At 40.9% G+C, this 21358-nt stretch overlaps 1 protein-coding gene across 1 annotated transcript in view; it reads right to left on the bottom strand.

Moving 5' to 3' along the window:
• Positions 1 to 15319, bottom strand: part of lhfpl2a (LHFPL tetraspan subfamily member 2a) — a 35961-nt gene extending 20642 nt beyond the window's left edge. Inside the window, exons 1-2 of the mRNA XM_005720112.1 lie at positions 15091 to 15319; positions 2241 to 2328 (exon numbers count right to left, since the gene is read on the bottom strand). The gene's annotated coding sequence lies outside the window, so the exon portion shown is untranslated. The remainder of the gene's footprint in view (positions 1 to 2240; positions 2329 to 15090) is intronic.
• Between the last annotated feature and the right edge of the window lie 6039 nt (positions 15320 to 21358).

Raw genomic sequence — 21358 nt, forward strand, 5'->3', positions numbered from 1 at the left:
CATTTCTAGCCCCACCTTAGCTCTGCAAACTGCCCTGGGGTCCAAAAACGCAGGGGGTCGTGGTGGGGGGAAAAGTCCTTCCACTTCAAATCCTATTTTCTCCCCCAGACTCAGGAAATCAGTCACTGTGCTAAGCTGGGTCGACGCCATTTGTCCCTCCTTCTAGAAAGGGCCAAAAGCATTGTTCTCACTGTGTTTTGTGCTCGGGATGAGTGCAGTTTAATCCTAACTTCCCTGTGGTGCTGACCCGCTACTCCCAGCTGAGTTTCCCACTATAGCTCAGAGTAACAAAAACTCCCCCTGCAAACGGAGACTGCTCTACCTGCTTTATCCGAACACCCCTGGGGGACACAGCCATGGCTGTTGAGGGCACTTAACCTGATACTCTGCTCAAAATCAAAAGTAAGCACTACCAAGGAATGCTGGCACCAGACTCGCTCTCACTTGAGTTTGGGATAATAAAAGTGTCAAGTGATATCATCCCCCACTTTCAGGCCCTTGGGAAAACACAGCATGTGTAGGAGGTGAGTAGATGAGGGACGGAGACAAATGAGGAGATGCTGAGAACAAAAAGAAGAGGTGGGAAATGAAGAAGCGTGTTGCTTTTGTCAGACTGGTTTTGGGGGAGGAAAGTGAGATGTGTAGGTGCTTTCACTTGCGGACAAAGAGATGAGTGTTGAAAAGTCATGCTTTTCTTATGAATACCAAGCAAAAACCCTGTTCTTGTCAGATTGTACCACTGTTGCATCCCGCAGACACAATAGATAAAAATCGGTCTAAATTGGAGCTGACGTGAGGATAAAAACCATCATGCTTCATACTGGAAGAATAACAACCTCAGACATCCTTCTTTAAAATGAAATTTAACTGAAAAAAACATGAGTGGAAATAAAAACTTTCAGATTGAATTATGACTGAACACTTCAGATTCAGTTAAACTGGATGTGTTTAAAACAGAGCGTGAAGACAAATGAGGTTCAGTCAAAACAAGTATGAGATAACAGGAAGTGAGTGCTTGACACAAAGTCTCCCTATTTAAAGAGCAAAGTGACAAACACTTTTTTGTTTATTGTGTTAGTTGGGGCTTTCCACTTTGAAATGACCTTCACAGGTGGACTCCTGCACAATATCGCCGACTCCATTGTTTTCCTCCATATTGGAAAAACACGCTTCTCCATCCGGACACCCCCCAACTTCCTTACTTCATCCAGAAAGACATATATCAAACAGATTTTAAGAGTCAGCATGGCAGACAATGAAAAGACTGAGTGTAGCTGCTGAAGATGCTTTTCTGCCCTCAGTTAAATCAAAGTTCATGGTTCATAAATCTCTGGGGTCACAAGACGATTCGCGGTGAAGCAAAGAAGAAAAAAGAAAGTCATACACTGAATCACATTTGTTGAATATGCAGCTGGATTAACAGCCTTGCATTGGTGTCGGTTTGCGTAGGTCTCTGGCTGCACAGAGACGAGGATTCTACTGGTACCGGCGCAGCAGTTTCCACGTCCATGAGCACATGAGGATCTGACACAGATTTTGTTGTCAGTGTGGGAACATGCAATTTCCGTGCAGATACCTATCTGCTCTGTTGCAGCACAGACACAACAGTACAAGTGCGCCAACTACCTATGCTACCTCAGAGCAGATTCAATGAGGGCCAGTAAAAAGCACAATATGAACAGTGATTCATATTGTTATTCAAAGCAGACTTACTGTGAGCTACGACATTGTGAAGTGGTGGTGAGCACTCCAGTAGAAACCTTGTTTTATTTGCAGTGTCACAAAAAAACCTCCTCGACCAACAATCTAAACAAATTGGAACAGCGACATTTCTGATTGGTGGAGGTCGCTGTGTTACCATGGAAAGTCTTAAACCCACATATCAGGTTGCTTGTTGAGCAAGAAACTTCAGAAACTATAAAAGCATTGCTGACTTTTAACACCAGCAAAATGATCAGCTTAGGTGTTGCAATGAAACTTTTAAGCATCCATTAAAATTGGGATTTACAAGATTTACCTAACACTTGCCTGGAACAATAGGACCATGGGAACAGTTTGTGTTTCCACTAGAAACAGAAAGGTGCCAGGAACTGCAATAATATCATGACAAGAAAAGCAGGAAATCATGCTTCTGTTTGTTTTGTTTTGCTCCAGAGGAAAAGCTATATATTTACAGTTGACCAAAGAGCACAGATGAAATGAAAGGAAAAACGCACGTGACAACAAACGACAACACCGACCTCCTGTGCAGGACCCGGCAGTGGATGCAGAGGCAAAATCTCTTCGGTGAAATCCAGAGGTAAGGCTCTTCTCTCAGATCGTCACAACCTGTAGAGAGCAAGAACGAAGCAGTGATGAGTCCAAATGACAAAAACACACCATCTCCAGAGGGCTATAGTTCAGTCATTGTTGGCTCCCCAACAATAATGAGCATCCTTTCCTCATTGCTCACTGGTATTTTCCATTTAAACCCGAGACTACGGAGCAACTGCACCTGGAGAAACTCTTAAACTGGTTCACATGTTCATAAAAAAAGAGAAGAGGTGCAGCCTCAGTTGGGGCTCAGTAGCAAAGTTGCATAATGTTTACAACCACAGTGCAAACTCTTAAGCTCTGTGTGCATCAAAGAAATTACAATATCTTCTGTCCAGATGTTAGGTTTGCAGTACAAACTCCCAACTATTGAATCACTCCCTCAGTTCAGGAAAACTTCAAACCAACTTCAACCCAGTGTTTGACTGCTCTGCCTGTGTTCTTCGTGTTTCCAACCTTATCGTGCCGGCTTTATCATATTACATCTATTCATATTCAAAAGTTGAAAAACCTGTATTTTTAGAACATTTTTACTTTAGCTACACGCAGTGTGTCTGTTCTGTCAGCTAGCTCAATCCAGAGTCCTTACAATGGTCACATTTGTGTTTATTGTTCCGTCAATATTGACTCAAATGACTATATTTTATATATATAAGCTCTTTATGACAGGGATCATAAAGGGATGGACGTGGTCAGCACCAATAATCAGGTAGGCATGGTGTGGTGTTTAAACAATGCTTAGTTTGGACTGCAGGGCCCAAAGTGTGCCAAAAAAAAATATGGTGGTCCCAGCAGCAGCAGCCTGAGCTGTTGATACAAACAGTGATGGTTTTAAGTTGTTAGTGCCAAATTCTGACCCTATAATCTAAAAGTCACAGCAGAAACACACTCATGAGTAAAACAAGAACTAATAAAAAAATAATACTAAATCGTTACATTATCAGTCGATACAAGGAGCAAGAAAGTAATCACTTTGGAGCTAACAAAATAAATCTCAACAGCACCGCTGACAGTGATTAAACATGTTTCAGCTGTCAGCAGTACATTCAGCTTTCTCTACCCTCTTCATACTGACGGCAGACACACTCTACAGGCTGCAGATAACTGACTAATGGCAGTCTCTCTTCCCTTTTATTCAGTGATGTTGGGGCCTTTTAATGGTTACTGTCCAGAGATAGCACTCAGCTAAGTTAATGATCAGGTCAGTACTCTGACATAACAAGACTGCACAGAAACACCAACACAGGATAAGTGGACCAGATTAGGTGATGATAACAGGTCAGCAAACACAGAGACTGTCTCAAAAGGAAGCAGAAGTTTTGTTAGTTTGCTTGTTTGTGTGCAGATGGCAGAATGATAGATTGTGACGGTAAAGGACACCTTTTCTCTGCCAGCATTGGATTGACAATGCTCTTAATCCATGACTGATTCAAACAGTGGAGACAGAGACCACCTACATTTTCACAGATTCCAAGATGATTACATGCAGTTTCTTTGGGATCCACTGTCAGCAATTCAAATTCAATTCAAATTACTTATCCACAATCTCTCTTTCATGATGTTTTTGCTTCCAAACTGACCGAGCAGCAAACTCCAAAGCTGAAAGGTGGGACACTTTAAAAAAACATTTCTAACTTCCATGGACAGATTCACCCTTCATAACAATTCATAACAACTCTAAAGTGAGAGAATTGTTCTTATACAATTGTTCTTGTAGGGGCGTGTCCACTTTGATTGATAGGTGTGCTGAGATATGCAACTAGGGCCAATTGGTTGCTGCTAGGCCCTCTTTCCACTAACTGGAGTTACTGAACTCGACAAGCTTATCATGCTTGTGCAGTTGGTGCTGTTTCTTTAATTATGTACACTTCATCATGTCTTAAACTTTTATCTCAGTTACACCAGATTTTCCAGTAAAACCAGTAAAATAATCCAATACTATCCAATCACTTTACTTCCAGTACTCACCATAAGCCATCTCATTTCCTCTATACCTGAGAAAACATCATTTCCACTGGGATTGTTCTGTAGCCTGACCAATGGGGACAAAAAAGCACTGATGAAATATTTTGTAAAAATTCTACAAGAATTTGATAAGCTACAAGGTACACAAAAAATGATCTTTAATAAACTAATATGCCTTCATCTCCGTTAGCCATTCAAAGCAACAGCTGTGGCTAAAAGAGAGATTGTGTTTGTGTTGAAATCTCTCAATCAAATAAGATCTAATCGACACTAGCATCGACTTTATGAACAATGGGAAAACAAGCAGTATCCTGCCACAAAAACTTGGCGTAAGCTTGAAATAATACAAGACACACACAGCAGCTTCTCTGGGATCACTGGGACTTACACTAATAAACCACAGGCCAGTAGGCCTCTCAGTCAATGATATTCCCCCGAGCTAAGTTCAATTTTTCGCAGAGAGTCAAAACTGAAAGCGCACTTGCTAGGACTTAATCTGATCCTTTGGCTGTGATTTTGGATGAATTTAGAATCAATATGTTGGCTGGAAAACAGGAAGAACAACTTTACAGAAAAGTGCCCTGAAATACATAATAACAGATAAGGAAAAGACTTCAGATTGATGTTCTGAGTTCAGTTTTGTCCTCTGGGGAAACTCAACAGTGTGAATTATTTTCCAAATTGCACAGCTGAGGGGATTTTCCCCAAGTGTTACAGACCAACTACTATTTTTACCTCTCTAAAGCATTGCCAAAAAAATGCCCCAACACACATTTAACCTAATACCTCTTAGTTTAGGTGAGCTAGATGTCGGTGTTTGGAGCTCAGCTGTTGAATCCTTCCAGACTAGATGGCAGGCTATTATGTGGGAACCATAGGCAATTTCACTGCAGCCAGGTCCGCCACAAAAGGGTCTTTCTTATAGCATTTAAGAGCTTTGGGAACAGGGGAGCTGAATGGAAGGGACAAAAGAGGTTTGCCATTTTCCAATGGAATAGATTTTTTTAGATGATTTTTTCTTTTTGCACAGACTCTGATGAGAAGATCAGCGCACCCATATTTGCAAAATCAGAAAAAAAACTGCTTGTTAGATTCTCTTAACATCTCGATTGAAAACAGTGAAAACTGTGCACTGCATGCTAAGCTAACATCTGGTTACCTATAGCTTCACATCAGGTATGGAACCACTTGTATTGGTCCTGTGTAATTATTACTTCAAATGTTTCTGTAGCTGCACATGCAGGAGCCAAGTTGGATGCTGTTTGATGTAAATCATACGTTACTCTCCATCAAGGCTGTGACACACCAAGCACTGATACTGTATTTGGCAGTGAGGATCAAAATCAGAAGGATCTTTCATTACCATTTTCCATCTGTTTTATATTTATTTCACCCATCCTCGTCTTTTCTTCACTCTCTGGGTCTGCGGGCAGTAATGAGAGGCATGTGAGGCTAAGCAGAGAGCATTCTCATTAAAAATAAGCAGCTCGGTAGCCCCATCCCTCAGGCTAACACACACATACAACACAGGTGTCAGGAAGCAGCCAGCACCCCGAACCCAATTCACTCTCTGAACAGTAATCACTGTAATGCACTGCAAACTGCAAAGCGATTATGAGCAATCGCTGAAGCGCGTCAGTGAGTAAATATTTAAAGAGTGCTGAAGATCAGGCACTAGAGCAGATTTTTCTGGAACTCAAAGCTGCAACTCACCTTTGTGGTCTGAAAGGTCAACTTCAAAGGCATGAACACTGGGAAATATTTGCCATTGTAAACCCAGCGGGAACATGTGTTTGCAGAGTTTACAGAAACACAATAGATATTGTCAGTGTACACTAGGTTATATAAGCCCTCTATCTTAAGTCCAGAGCTGAATGGGCATTACAGCTGCTCTCTGTTCATACAATACAAAACAGACTTGACCAACTATGACCTCATCATAGCAGACAGCAGCCAGTGTGTATGTGTGTGAGACTGGAACATTTTTATATGACTATCAAACTGCTGCTGCATCAGCACCACAGAAACCGCTCAGTGGCAGCACAGTGCATTCAGTATTGTGCTTATGGGACAAGCGCACTAATGTTATTCACTAGTGTCTGTGAAGGTTCTCAGTCATCCAGGTCATCGTAGTCTAAGGAGCTTGGAAAGAAAAGCGTCTGGACTTCTTTAAGTTGCCTGAAGACGTTTCACCTCTCATCCGAGAAGCTTCTTCAGCTCTAGGGTCAAATGGTGGAGAGTCCCAGATTTATTCACTAGTGCTAAAATCAAATACAAGTGGCAGCTGACAGTGAGACTTTATTTAGTTATGCAAAATGTATGAAATGTGCAAAAAAAAGTAACACACAAACACACGAAGTAAGCCATTACGGTTGCGGAGAATAATGAGTGTTGCTTGTTCCTGCTCAGCTGTGTTACATTTACTGTAGCGCTGAAACAGAAGGGCTTTGAAAGCCTCACCAGGAGGTCTTCAAACAGGGACAAGAAAAAAAAACAAAACACAAAAACATTGGGTTGCTGGTTCCTGTGGAGCTTCCACATTGAGTGCACACTCGTTTCACTTCAATTCAGTTTTATATAGTGCAAAATCACAACAGTCACCTCAAGATGCTTTATGTTGTAGGGTAAAGACCCTGCAATAATACAGAGAAAACTGCAACAATTCGACAACCCCTCTATGATAAAGCACTTGGTGACAGTGGGAAGGAAAAACCCCTTTGAGAAACAGGCTAATGTACGGGCAACAACCTGCCGCGACTGCTTGGGGATGAGGGGATCAACTGATGGCAACAGAAAGACAGAAACAGAGACCATTAGGTGTGCCCTACACACCTCTGTGAACGTTGCGTACGAGATAACCTTGTCTGATTAATCTGGTCATTAAGTACCCGATTAATCACTTATTGTATGACAGAGATAGAAAAGCACTAACTCCACAATTGATTTGACCACATCTGTTAATCATATATTCAGTTAGTTATTAATAGCTAACTAATTAAGTTAGCATTTGCCCTGTTGAAAACAGAGCCGTGTCATGTGCACCCAGGCATTCACACTGAGGTAATCAGATAATTAGTCAGGCATGCTAACTGTAACTTTGTCCATGGTGTTTTTCTGAAACATTCAAAAACACAATTAAAAATCCGAACATTTACTCTCAGAATTCTTCACAATAATTATAAGGACACGGAAATTGATCCTTTTCAGTGACATCACGCTAGTATCTCCTTTAGCCCCCACTTCCTTTCGATGCAAGCATACACCCTTTCCATTCAACAAAACACCCTCAACACTGGAGCACAAGCTGAACTGCTATGAGAGCGCTCAGTGTGTAAAGTAAAAACACAAGTGTGTTTTACTCCCTTAGGCACACACTGATTACACACACTGCACTAATGCAATGATTATCCATACTCGATCCAATTTCCTCATGTCCTTGTGTGTGTGTGTGTGTGTGCGCGCGCGTGTGCGTGGATGCATGTGTGTCCTGCTTGTAAACCACAGACCGCACAGAGCACACAGAGATGATGTCACCTTACAGTGATTAGTGTGTTAGAGCAACGTGGAACATAACAGATGGTTACAGCTGCAGCAGTTTCATAAAAACAAGAGAAATTGAATCAAAGAGAAAGAAGAGATTTCAAAATGCTTTAAGTGCGCGCGTGTGTCTGTGTGTGTGTGTGTGTGTGTGTGTGTGTGTGTGTGTGTGTGTGTGTGTGTGTGTGTGGGGCCTTTGTTCAAATCCGATGAAGTCATCGACCTCTCCCTAATAACAGAAGACAGGTGTATTAAGTGCTCTCCTAATGTGGATAGGAGGGTAATTTCTCTGGATTGGATGAGAGCCAAGTCTCTCCCAGACATGATGACAGATATAATGGGCAAAAAAGTTTCACATGAGTTCACACACACACACACACTCATTCCCCTCCTGCCCTCATCTGTATATGCACTGCAGCCTGGCTAATGTTTGCCAGGTTCTGTTATCATGTCTGGAAAACCAAGCTCTTCTCTGTCTCCCTGGTGAATCCCTGAGCCTGAGGTGATAAAGATTCCCACTGAGCACCACAGGCCATCGACCACCAGGAATCTGATGGCTCTGCAGTGAGAAAAGCTTAACGGTTTCTTCAACATGCCTAATGATCCAGAGAAGAGGATAAGATCTGGTTAAGTGCATGTCTGCCCTTAAACTGTCAACAACAATCTGAAATTGCTGTTAAGGGGCCTTCATTTACATTTCAGGTGGCTTTTAAAAAGGTCAGATCACAGTTATTTTTACTGTTATTTACCTCTAGTGGTAGGTAGTGCGATGAAAACAGTTCAGCTATGTGTCAATGCTGCACAAGTGCAATGTTACTCCTTGCTGGAATTGAGTAAAGTCAACCAATCATTGCCCTGGTGCTATATTGAGCCAAAACTGTGTTTATAGTAGTGTATGGATTCTGAAAATGGACCTCACTGTGTAAATCCACTGGTGCTAAGGTCAGGAAGTTGAATCTGCACGCTCAGTTTGCCAGTACACACAAGCAGTCTATTGATCAGTTCCCGCAGATTGTCACCTGAATGCTTTCTTACACCACATGAGCCCTGGGAAGCCCTAAATGTTCAAAAGTATACAAGCTGTTTTTAAACTCATCTTGGTGTGGAAATGATCACCTCTCTATGGGCATTTTTTTAGCCAAGCTGTAGATGGACAGATGAATGGTCAGAGGTCAGAGGCAGCTTTTCAGAAAGCGATACCCCTCTGAGTAAGTGTTCTGTGGGACAACTAGTGGTTTCATCAGTGGGTATAACAAGAAAATTCCAGTTAATCTTACTATCTTTATGCTTACTCTTTGCACTCTTTTGTTTAATATCTTTGTTTTCTCTGATCCATGGTGCGCTCTGAAATATATGTCCTTTATGACTTGTCTGTGCTTCCAACTCCTATTATTAAAGTCTTCTGTTATCCACTTTGTCATGCCTTTGTTTACCCTCTCCACACAGAGAGCCAAGACACAATCCCTGCCGTCTTAAGCTGGCAAATACCACTTAGCTGTGCAGGACCGCCCCAAATGACAAGAGCAAACAAAGAAATGCCTCATTCTCTGCATTCTTTTTGCTTTCTCCAAAGCAAATATGCACATTTCATAAAGGTGTTGGAATAAAAGCAAAGGTAAATTAAATAAAGTCAAATTTAACAAAGTCCTGCAACTGCATAAATGTTTACTTATGACTTAAGATGGAGAGAGAGATGACACCAACTTCAGCCAAAACTGTGTTGGTCTTGATTTAACTAGACATATTAAACAGAATCCATCTAATAATGAGGCTGCAACTTGGAAATCTGTCCTGTCTCCAAATCCGTTTAGCCTAGTCACGTCAGCTCATTATATATGCCGGAGGTTTGGTCTTTATTTATGTCCTTATTTAAGCTATAGCCTTGACAGTATTTTTCTTAAATAGATAAGCCCGATGAAAAGAAACAGTAATAATGTTTTGTTTTGTTTTTTATTTAAAGAGCATATGTTTTTGCAATAACATTAAGAAGGGATTACACTTGGTTGCAAACATAAACAGCTGCAAACACCATGGACAAATAGTCCTTCCAGTTATGCTTCTCTAAAGTCCACTTAATCTGCCTGAAGGACATGTGCAGAGCTCAAGTAGTGCAGTTAAGCGTTTCTGCATCACAAAAATTCATACGCATATAGTTGAACCAAGTGGGCCGTAGCATATTTGTATGCATGGAAGCAACAACTCTTTTAGATAGATGTATGTGTAGTAACCAGTTTCAATGGGTTTATAAGACATTTATATGCTTAAATTATACACTTAAGAGATAAAATACATATTATATACAATCTTTTAAATATTTTTCCCCTGAGACATCGACTTGTTAGACGTCCCAAAAGCAAAAAAAACCACTACAGCAAAATAATGACTGTTCAGTGTTCATCTGCTTCATAAACTATAATTAGTAACAGTTGCCATTTGAGCTTTTCACTTGTTGGGGACAAGACCCACTGTTTAAAAAAAAAAAAAAAATTACTCAGAAGTAACTTGCTGTAAACTGACATAAAGCTTGACTTGCATAGCAACAGTTCCAAAGGGGGCAAACAGCAATTTACTGTTAATACAGTCAGTAACATGAACAGGATTAGCTCAAACCAGTGACCTGCCTTACTTTTAGAATGACTCATCTCTATTCAAAGTAGGTGTGCCAAGGCAGAATGCAGCCAGAGGGTGTTACAGCCATTGGATTCGCTTTGCTCTGGACCAGCGTACAGTGGCGATAATGACCAGTGACAGCCTGCCAGTCCAAACCAAAGTAAGGTTTCCATAGTGCTGCTGGAACCTTGACTCAAACAGAGAAAATCAGATGTGTGGTTTTGAGAAAAATTGGCTCAGACCAGCTGGAGGATCCTTCAGCTGTTCTGGGATTTAGCAATGAATGTGAGTGAAAATGAAAGGATTCTTGAGCAGACTAGTATAAAAGAAAAAGCGGGGGAATTTACTAGCAGTATTCCCCAATATTTATCAACATTAAACAAGTGAAAGAACTTCAGTAATGTGGATGAAAATTCCTCCCAAAACTGAAACAGACAGACAATAATTCGTTTTTCAGTTACAATGACTTTGTCGTCATTGCTGATCTTCTGTTATACTGTGTGAATTAGAAACACAAACACACACACACACACACACACACACACACACACACACACACACACACACACACACACACACACACACACACACAACACACAACACACAATGTAGACTAATCTTGTTCACACAAAACGTGTTCCATGTCCACAGCCAAGCTGGACACAAACCATCTTATCGCACATCGCACACAGACTGCCTATTGTGGGAGGTTATACCCTTTTATCATTAGCATACAGCTGTCAGACCAAGTCCCAGGGTGACTCCAGTTCCAGCCTAATCAATATTTAAGCATGTCTCATACAACATTTGCCAGTAAAGAGCAACGATGGATGGCATGGACGAAAACAGGAGACATAAACTGAAGTTAATGTTGAGTAGAAACAGTGCAGTTTAATGAGCCTGCAGTTGCTCAGGGACTAGATGAAGTGCTTCAGGCCAAGCAGCTGCAGAACCCTCCGCCTGTCTGCCGTCCATTCCCCTGAGACTGACCCACAGCTCGTTACAAAGGGACAAAACCCAGTGCAGATTCCTTCTCCTCATTTTACCCAACACCCCTCCGCCTCAACCCCCACCAACTCCTCCTTCCTCTACTAGTCATTTCTTTGGACAGGTCTTTATTTCCAGTGTAAGATGAGGGATTTCTTATTGTGACCCCACCATGCTGATTTCCCAGTAAACAGGAGAGCTGCTGGAAGCATAGGTACCCCCAGGAGAGACTCATCTCCAGGAACAATGTGGGGGCATGAAGGGCGGAGAGAGTCAGAGGAAAACAGAATTCACATTCATGTGAATCTTCTTGGGTGTGCTTAGGTTTTAGTGACAGAACGTGGATCATCAGAAGGCGAGCACCAGGCTTGATGCAGACATCCATGCGAGTGACAGTTTCTTATGACCATGCTAGTGAACTATAATGCACCAACTGTGCATGTCTCCTTTTAGGCGGCCTTCTCATGGACTTCAAAGAAGTATGAGAGGAAAAACCACCAGCCTTAGTGTTTGCACACCCCACTTAAGGAATCTGAGGAGGTAGGTGGGGTGGAGAGGGCACAGGTGACTTTCAACCATGACACTGGAGTTTGACTCATAAAGAGGACCGTTTGTAAATGTCACTTTCCCTCGCTGTTTTCTTACTTTGGTCAGTTTTGGGAATGTCAGTTAGGAAAGTCATAGTTAGGTTTAAAAGCTCTGACAACATTAAAGACACATTAGGAAAGGTCAGTCTTGTAGATTACCACAGTGCCCTTCTGAAGTTGTGTTTACAAATCAGAAGACAGGACAAGGAACCACCGTTCATTAGTTGTTAAATAAGGGTTGTCTAAAAGTTATGCACACATGAAAACAGCATTAAAGATGGCTTCCAAGCATGAAAAGTAAAGCCAACAAGAAAGTGTCTTAAATATGCATTCCTTCCAGTGGCCACCAGGGCATAAACTTATTAGCTAACAACTTTAGCTTTACAAGCTAGCCTATGAGCACATTTTGCTCAAAATCAGGTTTCACCGAGAAGGTGGCAGAGAAAAGCGGTCATCTCAAGGTTTCCAAACAGGACTTCACTTAAGTTACAGCCATCTTTTAGCCAAAAACACTGTTTTAGTCGTCAGTGTCAGACCAGATTACAACATTAATGATGGTAGTTTAGGAAGTAGCTGGTACTGAAGTTCGTTAATCAATTAAAAAGTGAAAGCACTAAGATGGAGAATGGGGGAAAATATGTGATCACATGACAAAACATCTCAGTTGTGTCAGACTGTGAAAGACAGTTCTCCTAGCACTGATCAAGCAGCCTGTCTCCGAGGCCATGCTATGAAAAAAAATCAACAAAAGTCAGACTCACGGCTGCTTTCAATTCAATACTCTTTTTAGAAGCTTGGAATGGAAACGGTATAACGTAATGTGACCCACTTTGGGTTTGTCAAGATTTTAAGACTGTCTTCCTCACATTACGTCAACTTTATAAGCAAATAAACAAACTTTAGGGTAACAAGAGGCATATTAAATAAAACCTGTGATGTTTGGTTTCATAGAGCGCTTCCTCCTGGATGCTCCTGTTGAAAGTTTTACTGGCCACACTTGCAGACACAAAAGAATACAATTGGTGGTGGTGAGGTGGGGAGACAAAAAAGGAATGAAAAAGAGCACAGATTGTGGAAAAACAGATGTGTGAGCGAATGATCTAACGCACACGTGCAGCAGTTACAGTAGTCCGAGGAAGTGCCATGCAAATAAACCAGCCTCGTTATCTCGGCCATCTACACTGGAGGATATCCACAGCAGGCCTCTGCTGGAACAAACTGTATTCCAGATGTTAATCCCAGCCTGCTGGAGTCATCTGGTTTAACCTTTGACACGGGAGCAGCCATTCAATTAGTGGATTTCACACTCTGGTCATGGTGACACTATGGTCCTGGCTTTGGTTTCAAGCAAACACTGATAGAGCCCAGGTCTGATTTCTATCAGCAGACCACTCGGCAACATTTACTCTCACAGTATTTATTTAGGATCCAAATGCACAGGGAAGATGTAGATCAAAATCCTCTACTGAAAATAGCCCTCATTCCAGGAGAAATATACTGACCAATCCCATAAACTGCAGCCAGAATCCTGGATTAATGACAAAGGCACTACCATCAAAGCTCAGAGAGGCACGAAAGGCAGATGATGTGGTCTGCGTAAATGGCTTAGCAGTTAAAGCTCTTGTTTTATGTTTTCGTATCGTGCATTAAAAAGCATCGCCAACTGCATCATCTGCATCGGTGGGAGAAAGGAGGCAGGCAGTGTCTTTTTTTTCCCCATGCTTTGAAAGTTTACCATTTAGTCTAGGAAAGGAGAGGGGAAAAAAACTAAGAACTGTTCCAAAGGAAAGAAAAAAATTGGTAGAATTTTGCTTTTCTTGTGGCCTGAATGGGGGGAAAAGGAGAGTTCTGCCGGGTTGTAACGAATGAAGCTCGTGCTTTTCTTTCCTTTTTTAATGGGCCAAACACAGAGCCCTGAGGGACCACGTGTGCTGGCACATAAACTCAAACCACTGGCAAGCCCTGACAGTGGACCTCAAGAAACCACTGTCTTTAATGCTGCAGTCATTCATTCACTAAGCATCATTAAGTTACAGAATATAAACAAGACCTTCCCAGCTATAAAGTGACAACAATACTATGTATTAGAGCAAAAAACAACATTTTTGAAATCTATTGTGTGCAGAGAGCTCAAAAGCCAGTTGTCGCTGCTCTTTGTCTCTCTCAGGCTCTGGTTCAGAGGTTTCAACCGGTTCTCAGGTTTACTGCTGAAACACAAGCCAACGATCTGTGTAGCACTTTGTCAAGACCGCTGACAGACTTTCTCTTAGAGTTTCAATAGCGTAGCAACTTTAAACTTTCAATATGCCCACTGACACAGGAAATCCGGGCAGGGATCAGGTGTTTGGGGTTAATGACGCCTTTTGATGGCACGTTTTCATTGAAAAAATATTAATAAAAATCATGCTGTGTTGCTTTAGAGCTAGATCACACAAAGATGAATCAGTTATCAAAGATTCTCAAATGTGATTTGTTGCATATCGACCTCTTTGACAGTAAACTGACTTGTGACTATTGAGCAAACAAGACCTGTGTGACATTTCCCATCATCATCATCACCACCACATGACATTTTAAGGACCAAATGCGAGTTTTAAGGTTTCATGGTTCTTAACAACTTGCAAACAAGGTGTAACAAAACACCAAGAAAAGAAGGGATTTTTAATTTTTTAAACTGGAATTTGCATAAATGGGTACAACTACTGATGATCGTTTTATCTAACCTTAAAAAAATAAAATAAAATAAAATAACCCTCAAATTTACGCATTTTATTGTATCGCGTGCGTCATCCGCGGGTGAGACTTTTAATAAAAGAACTAAACCCAACAGACTGGTGTCACAGTGACATCATTTTGGGGTCCCAGTGCGCTTCATTACATGGCAAAGAAACCGACTACTCGGCTTTTCTGCCACGAGTTTCCCCGTCAGTGCTCCGAGAGAAATACAAAAACCAGCCAAAGTCCCGTGAAAGTCACTTACGTCTGGAAGAGATTCTCCACTTTCAGGCTTGTTTCAGAAAAGAATAACCACTCCATTGTTAAGGGAAGAACAGTACTGTTTAAAACATTCCCCCTTTGCGCACGTACTTACGTGTAAAAGCTGCAGTCTGCGCGGATCTGGAGCTGTGAAATCCTCACAGTGGGATGATCTCTTTTTGTGCCTTCTCTGAAGTTTGTGCAGGTTTTGCCTTGACTATCTGTTTCGATTCGAGTTTGATTTTCTCCCTCACAGACTATTCATCCTCCTCCACGTTTTCACCGGAGAAGAATGAATGGCTCCCTGCGTCCGACCCTCTACCCAGACAGGACTGCTGTTAGGATGGATGGGAGTGACTGCTCCGCTAGAGCCCGCCCCAAACCCACCAGTTACTGCCTCTCTTCAACTCTCAGCGGACTCTTGAAAACCGATGATAATTTTTTAATTGTATTAAATGTAGTCTAATGTGTCACCAATATATTTCTGAATTTGGTGTATTTTCATTTCCCCCCCCCAACTAATTGAAAAACTGGACAAAACACTGTATTAATTAATAAGTATTAATATCAGAAAAAATAGACTTTCTTCACTCAGGGGTCGTATATCAGCCTGTAAGCACCAGGCAAAACATTTCTGCCCAAAATGCTGATTTTAGCCAATTTAATTATATGTAAATTTTTTCTTGTTTTCTTACATATGTACAATGTAAAATGTTATATTTAATGAAATTTGGTCAAATGAAATGTACGTGATTGGTATCCATTTAGTTTATACCGAGTACATTTTCCTAAAAGATAAAGTATTTGAATACATAAACCTTTGAGTTTTATATGTTTCAGTTGCATTTTAGTCAAAATTATTGCTTCATGTTTACTGAGAGTGAACAATCTTGTTTTTGAGTAAAGAAGATATCTAACCATTATGATTTAAAGTAATTTAAAGCAGTCCTGATGTGTGTTTCCTTAATTTTCTGTTATAAATAGATTATTTCAGAGGTGGGTGCTAATATTAAACATTGCTGAAGTTTGAAATAATGAGGTCAGAGTATGTACCAGTAATCCCTGTGAGGCCAAACCTCAGGCAGCAAACTCTTAACTTTTCTAAATTTGGACCTTTATGATGTCACACAGAGGAGATATTTCTAATATGGTCATTTCTAATAAGGCCTACCCACCTGCTGTTCAAAGGGGCAACTGGGTGTGTGTGTGTGTTCCTGTCTAGCTATCTTTGTGGGGACCGAAATCTGCATCCTACTATACTTGTGAGAACCAACAGTCACTTGTGAGGACACACTCGCCGGTCCTCACAAGTTTGAAGGCCTTTTTGAGGCTCAAAATGTGGTTTTAGTGTCAGGGTTACAATTCGGTTATGGTTAGGCATTCATTTTTAATGGTTAGGGTAAGGGGCTAGGGAAACCATTATTTCAGTGAAGGTGCTCACTAAGATAGCTGAACGGGCTTTGTGTGTGTGTGTGTGTGTGTGTGTGTGAGTGTGAGTGTGAGAGTGAGAGAGAGATTGTAATTAATCCCCCACTAATGTGCATGATAGTTTGTTAAATTCTAAGGATGATAATCTGTTTGGGATATTTTCTTTTAATTTTGATCTGTTATTCCATAAAGGTTTTTGCATCTAGTTACTTCCCTCAACTGTATATGAAAAACGTAGCTAATATGGGAATACCTTAAAGCTGCATTCTCTTGAATAACCAATAGGAGGAGACTCATGGAGTCTGAAAGGAGATTTACCCCTTTGTGTTACACCTATGCCTTAGTTATGTCATAACAGCTCATAATTATAACCTCAATATAAAGACTCACATATGTCAAAAAATTCCTGGAGGGAGATTTCGGAAACTATTGGAATGGACAGGAAGGAACGTATGAAAAGAAAAACTGATCACAACAAACAGTGGGGATCCAGGAGGGACAAAGTCCCAGGAATTTATTTGTTTCTAGCACCGCAGAAAAAACCCCCCAAAAAAACCCAAAAAAAAAACAAACCCCGGATGTAACGGAAATCATGCACAAGCATGAATGCTGGCGATGGCATCGGCCACTACGTGCGTTACACTGTAGGCTCTACAAAGATTCACAGCAGTAGTCTAAGTCTACAGTTATACTTTCCGTGTTTGTGAGTCTGTAGGAATCAGCGACATAGTGTCCTCATCAGACAGTGAGCGTGGGTCCATGTGGACTTACCTGCCAATCTTTTTAAAACTGTGAGACTCGTCTGTGGAAATGTTACATTACAATGTACCAACTGTGCAACAGCTCCAGGCAGTGGACTTTTTAGAAGCATAGCAGCAATCGCTTCTTGGCTGTAATTTTTTCAAGCTGTCCATGCCTGTGTCCCCAACAGAGTTTAATCAAAGCTTTAGAGAAAACAAGCCTTCAGCTCACTGGATTTATGATGAAACACTTTCCAGATGAGTCTATGGTTCTAATTGCAAGTCTCATAACAACACCATCTTCATTGTGTAAATTATGGTCCCTATTAAAATCAAAAGGTGGAAAGCAGGGTATTTTTTTAGAGAGGGATTGCTTTGTATGTGACACAATAAATAGCCAATAACAAAAGGACTCAACACCTATTAAGGATATAGCAGGTGGGTGATATTCTTTAGTCAAAAGTGAACAAGGGCATATTCAGTTACTGCAAGTTGCTCCTCCATGAGGATTTAATAAAAAATTAACAAACACCAAAGCTGACCTCCCATGACTTACTATGTAAGACAAATAGGACACTATTACAGCTACAGAGTTTATATGGTTTCTATCCATATTTTCTGAGTAACTCCATTGACCTTTACTTGTAACATAAAAGCAAAAGTCAAACAAGTAAAAACCCAGTTAAGGTTAATAAATGTGAAATTTCTATGTTTCTAAAAGGTGAACTGTTTCCCAATTAAAATGTCCGTTTATTACACTCACTTTGTATCGACAAGTCATTCACACAGTATTACTGTGGCTACCCGTCACATTCTCTCTAAATCTGAGGCTCAACCTTGACTGGGAGGCTAACAGCTGAGTCTTAGACACATCATCAATCAATACAGAAGGGTCACATACTGAAGGTCCAACAGTCTGAAGGCTACACAGCAGAGAGCCATACTTGCAATATTTTCAGACATGTGAATGGACCATCTCGCATCTCCAGTCTTATATTCTTTTCATTGTCAATAGAATTATATGTTGAGTTAGTGTAAGATTGCTCAGTCAGTTCATTTGAAGAACAATAGTTTCAAACAGTTTTGTATGTTTGTGTGCACTTTGCACAACAGTGAACAAGTGTGAATGCACTATTTTGAGAGTGTTGTGACTAGGAGGGGAGCAACTGCTGCCAGGACTTCAGTGCCCCACCTATTTGTGCTTCTTGGTCAGTCAAATGAAACTGGAATAAAATGGAAACACAAGGGAAGTCCCATGACTCGGTCATGGAGTTTCTGGCTAAACAACTGCAGTTATTGACAATAATAGCAGCCCTGATGTTATCCTTTCAGTTCTTGGGATCACTGCTACTCTGACTGACCTTTGGTTTGAAAGCCGTACTGAAAGTGCAAAAATTCACTGTAGAAATAGTTTAACTTATAATCTGTAAATTTAATTTATCTAGTTTGATCTACAAGGTTAGCTTCTCTAAGATCTGAGTGACTTTGTACCAGGAATCCAACTCTTCATCAATGAACGCACAAGTTTAGAACTTGAGATAAATAATGAATAATTACAGAAAGGATTTACATCGTAGAATGGTTCTGTTGTTAACACCATGTAGAGGAAAGGGTAGCCTAAAGTGCTAAACAGAGGCAAAATAAGTGAATTACAAGTTTGTGCAAAAATGCACCGCACTCAACGTGGTCTCCAGTCTGTTCAGTGCAAAATCTTGTATGAGAAGCAGCAATTAAGAAGTTACATTTAGAGGCTTTGTTTTTTCTATAAATAGCAGCCCACAAATTACTGTGTTCTTCCTTAGCATACACTGCGACAAGTGCTAATTCCAGAGAGGACATAGGGAAAAAGGTGGGAAAATGTAAAAGTGTTTCTGGCATATTTGCAAAATAAATACAAGGTAAACTAAGCTGTGTGACAATGCAGGAAGAAAGAAAAAAAAAAAAAGTAAACTTAGTGAATGGCATTGATTTTGTAATGGCACATAGTGTATTGCTAAATCTTAAAGCCGAGAGCTGAGCTTAAGCTTTTAAAAACAGGATCATTCTCATAATCTGTGTTATAATTCATTATAAGCCCATATTTGAACTGTACCTGGGTATTTACTTTTATAACTACAAAGCTTGGACTTACAGAATATATTGTGCATGTTTTTTTTTAAAGTAGATACATAGATCCAATCTGAACAACATCCAACAGAAAATAAACAATAATTAGCATATCACAAATTGCATGAAAGTTTCTGATAAAGTTTTGGCTCCTCTAGCAGTAAAGGCCACCATTTGAACCAATGAAATACTGCACAGTACTGCAAGTAATAAAGTTTATTTATGAAGTGCTTTCAAACAATTCAGAAAGTCCCGCACTGGTTTGCTTTTGTTCTGGTGCTTCGGCCGAGGTTGTGTTGGAGTCTTGTCAACCCAATCAGCCTCATCAGCAGCCAGTATGCAAGGACCACCTCCAGCACTCAGCTTCTCTGCCTGTCTCTGAGATTTATTGTGCCCCTGCGTTCCTGCAAACTGATGTTGTAGCTTCCCGGTATTCCCTGTGTGGCTAAAGAGCAGTTCTCTTACCAGGACTACTTACCTGTCTCGAGCTGACCAGTTCCTTCTGAAATACTCACCTCAGCAACTCACCTGGCTGTTCACCCTCGTACGACCCCAGCAGTCCCCCTGTGAGTATCATCCTTGGCATTGCAAAATAACCAACCCCTGTTGTATTGAAAAACAAAAAAACAAAAAAACAAAACAAAACCTTGGAACATCTCTTTGTAATCTCTCCTAATAGACTTATCTGGAATAAGCACTCCCTTTTTTCCCAGTCAAACCACTCGCAGTGACCTGATGCATCTCTCACAGATCGCGTCCTTTTAATGCGCAAGTTTTTCTTTGAATGTCAGTAAATTTTGTTGACCAAGGTAGGAAAAGATACAATAAAACCAGAACAATACAAAACCATCTTAAGCCACATAATAAAAGTAAACCGATAGCTTTAAAAAATAAAAATAAAAACAAGACTGTGGTCCCAAAAGTTCATTGGCAGGAAGCTAATGAGCAAATGTTAGCTTGTTAAAGCAATGTGTTAGCATTTAGCTGAGAGCGCCCCAGTGCTAATGCTAAGTAAAGCCCAACAGAGCTGTTAATGTGTATAGAAATTACATTAAGTGTGATGTTTTTCAAAGTCCACTGTTTGCTGATGTAATGTGATCATTTTATTTATGTAAAGTTTTTAAAATTTCATCGATATCCCACACAAACACCTTTGCGACCCTCACCAACATAAGGTACAAAATATCTACATAGCCGTTTTTAATTAGGTGCGATAAGCCGTTGGGTTTCCCCTCTTCGAGGCTCAAGGTTCAACACATTCCTGACTGCACTGGTCAGTATGATTTTAATCTGTTTTCACAGGCTGGCGGCACAGACAGACAATCTTGTTTGGAATTCTCGTCCCACTTGACTGTGGGACCTTCAGTCTCATCTTGTGAACATACCAGAAAGGAATCAAGGGTGGCAGCCTGCTTTTTTGTATGCATCCCACATGTGCTCACTGGAAAAACATCTGAGCCCAACACTGGGATATCATATCTTTACCCTGTCATATCTTTCAGGGGCATCTCTCTGGAGCCACACATAGCTTTGTCATTGCAGATGAAAAAACAACAACGTGGGGTGACATCAGAGTCAGCGAATCGCAGTGTTGATACAGCGGAGGCACATCAGAGCTGAAGACTGTGCTCGACACTCACGGTGTTGAGTCAAAGTGCAGAATTAAGACACACCAAAACCACTTTGAAAACTATGAGGAGGAGACGAGCTGTGACACCGCAGGGGCACCCTGATCATAATGACACGTAGGGGAAGACGGAGCAGCCTGTCAGGAGGGGCACTTCACCACAAACGGGGCATGAGAAGTGCAAAAGTGGTCTGCAGTCGAGCTGAGAAACTTACAGGCCCTGGTTTTACATGAATTGCAAACACTAGTAACGTCTAATTAAATAGACTATCCCATCATACTGAAACGCAGAGTTTTGATTGTAGAGTAAACTGACAAAGTGACAAATTTACAGCCTCAGCAAAGTAAGAAGCACTTTCTCAGAAACATAAAATAATCATGTGGTACTATGGTATTTGCTGTTACCAAAATCCCAGTTTGAACTCCATTTAACTGCCACAAATGGCATTTTACTTTAGCATGTGGTACCATGACAGACTTAG

This window comes from Pundamilia nyererei, unplaced genomic scaffold (assembly GCF_000239375.1).
Source record: "Pundamilia nyererei isolate P.nyererei 1_Seehausen unplaced genomic scaffold, PunNye1.0 scaffold00002, whole genome shotgun sequence".
Lineage (NCBI taxonomy): Eukaryota > Metazoa > Chordata > Actinopteri > Cichliformes > Cichlidae > Pundamilia > Pundamilia nyererei.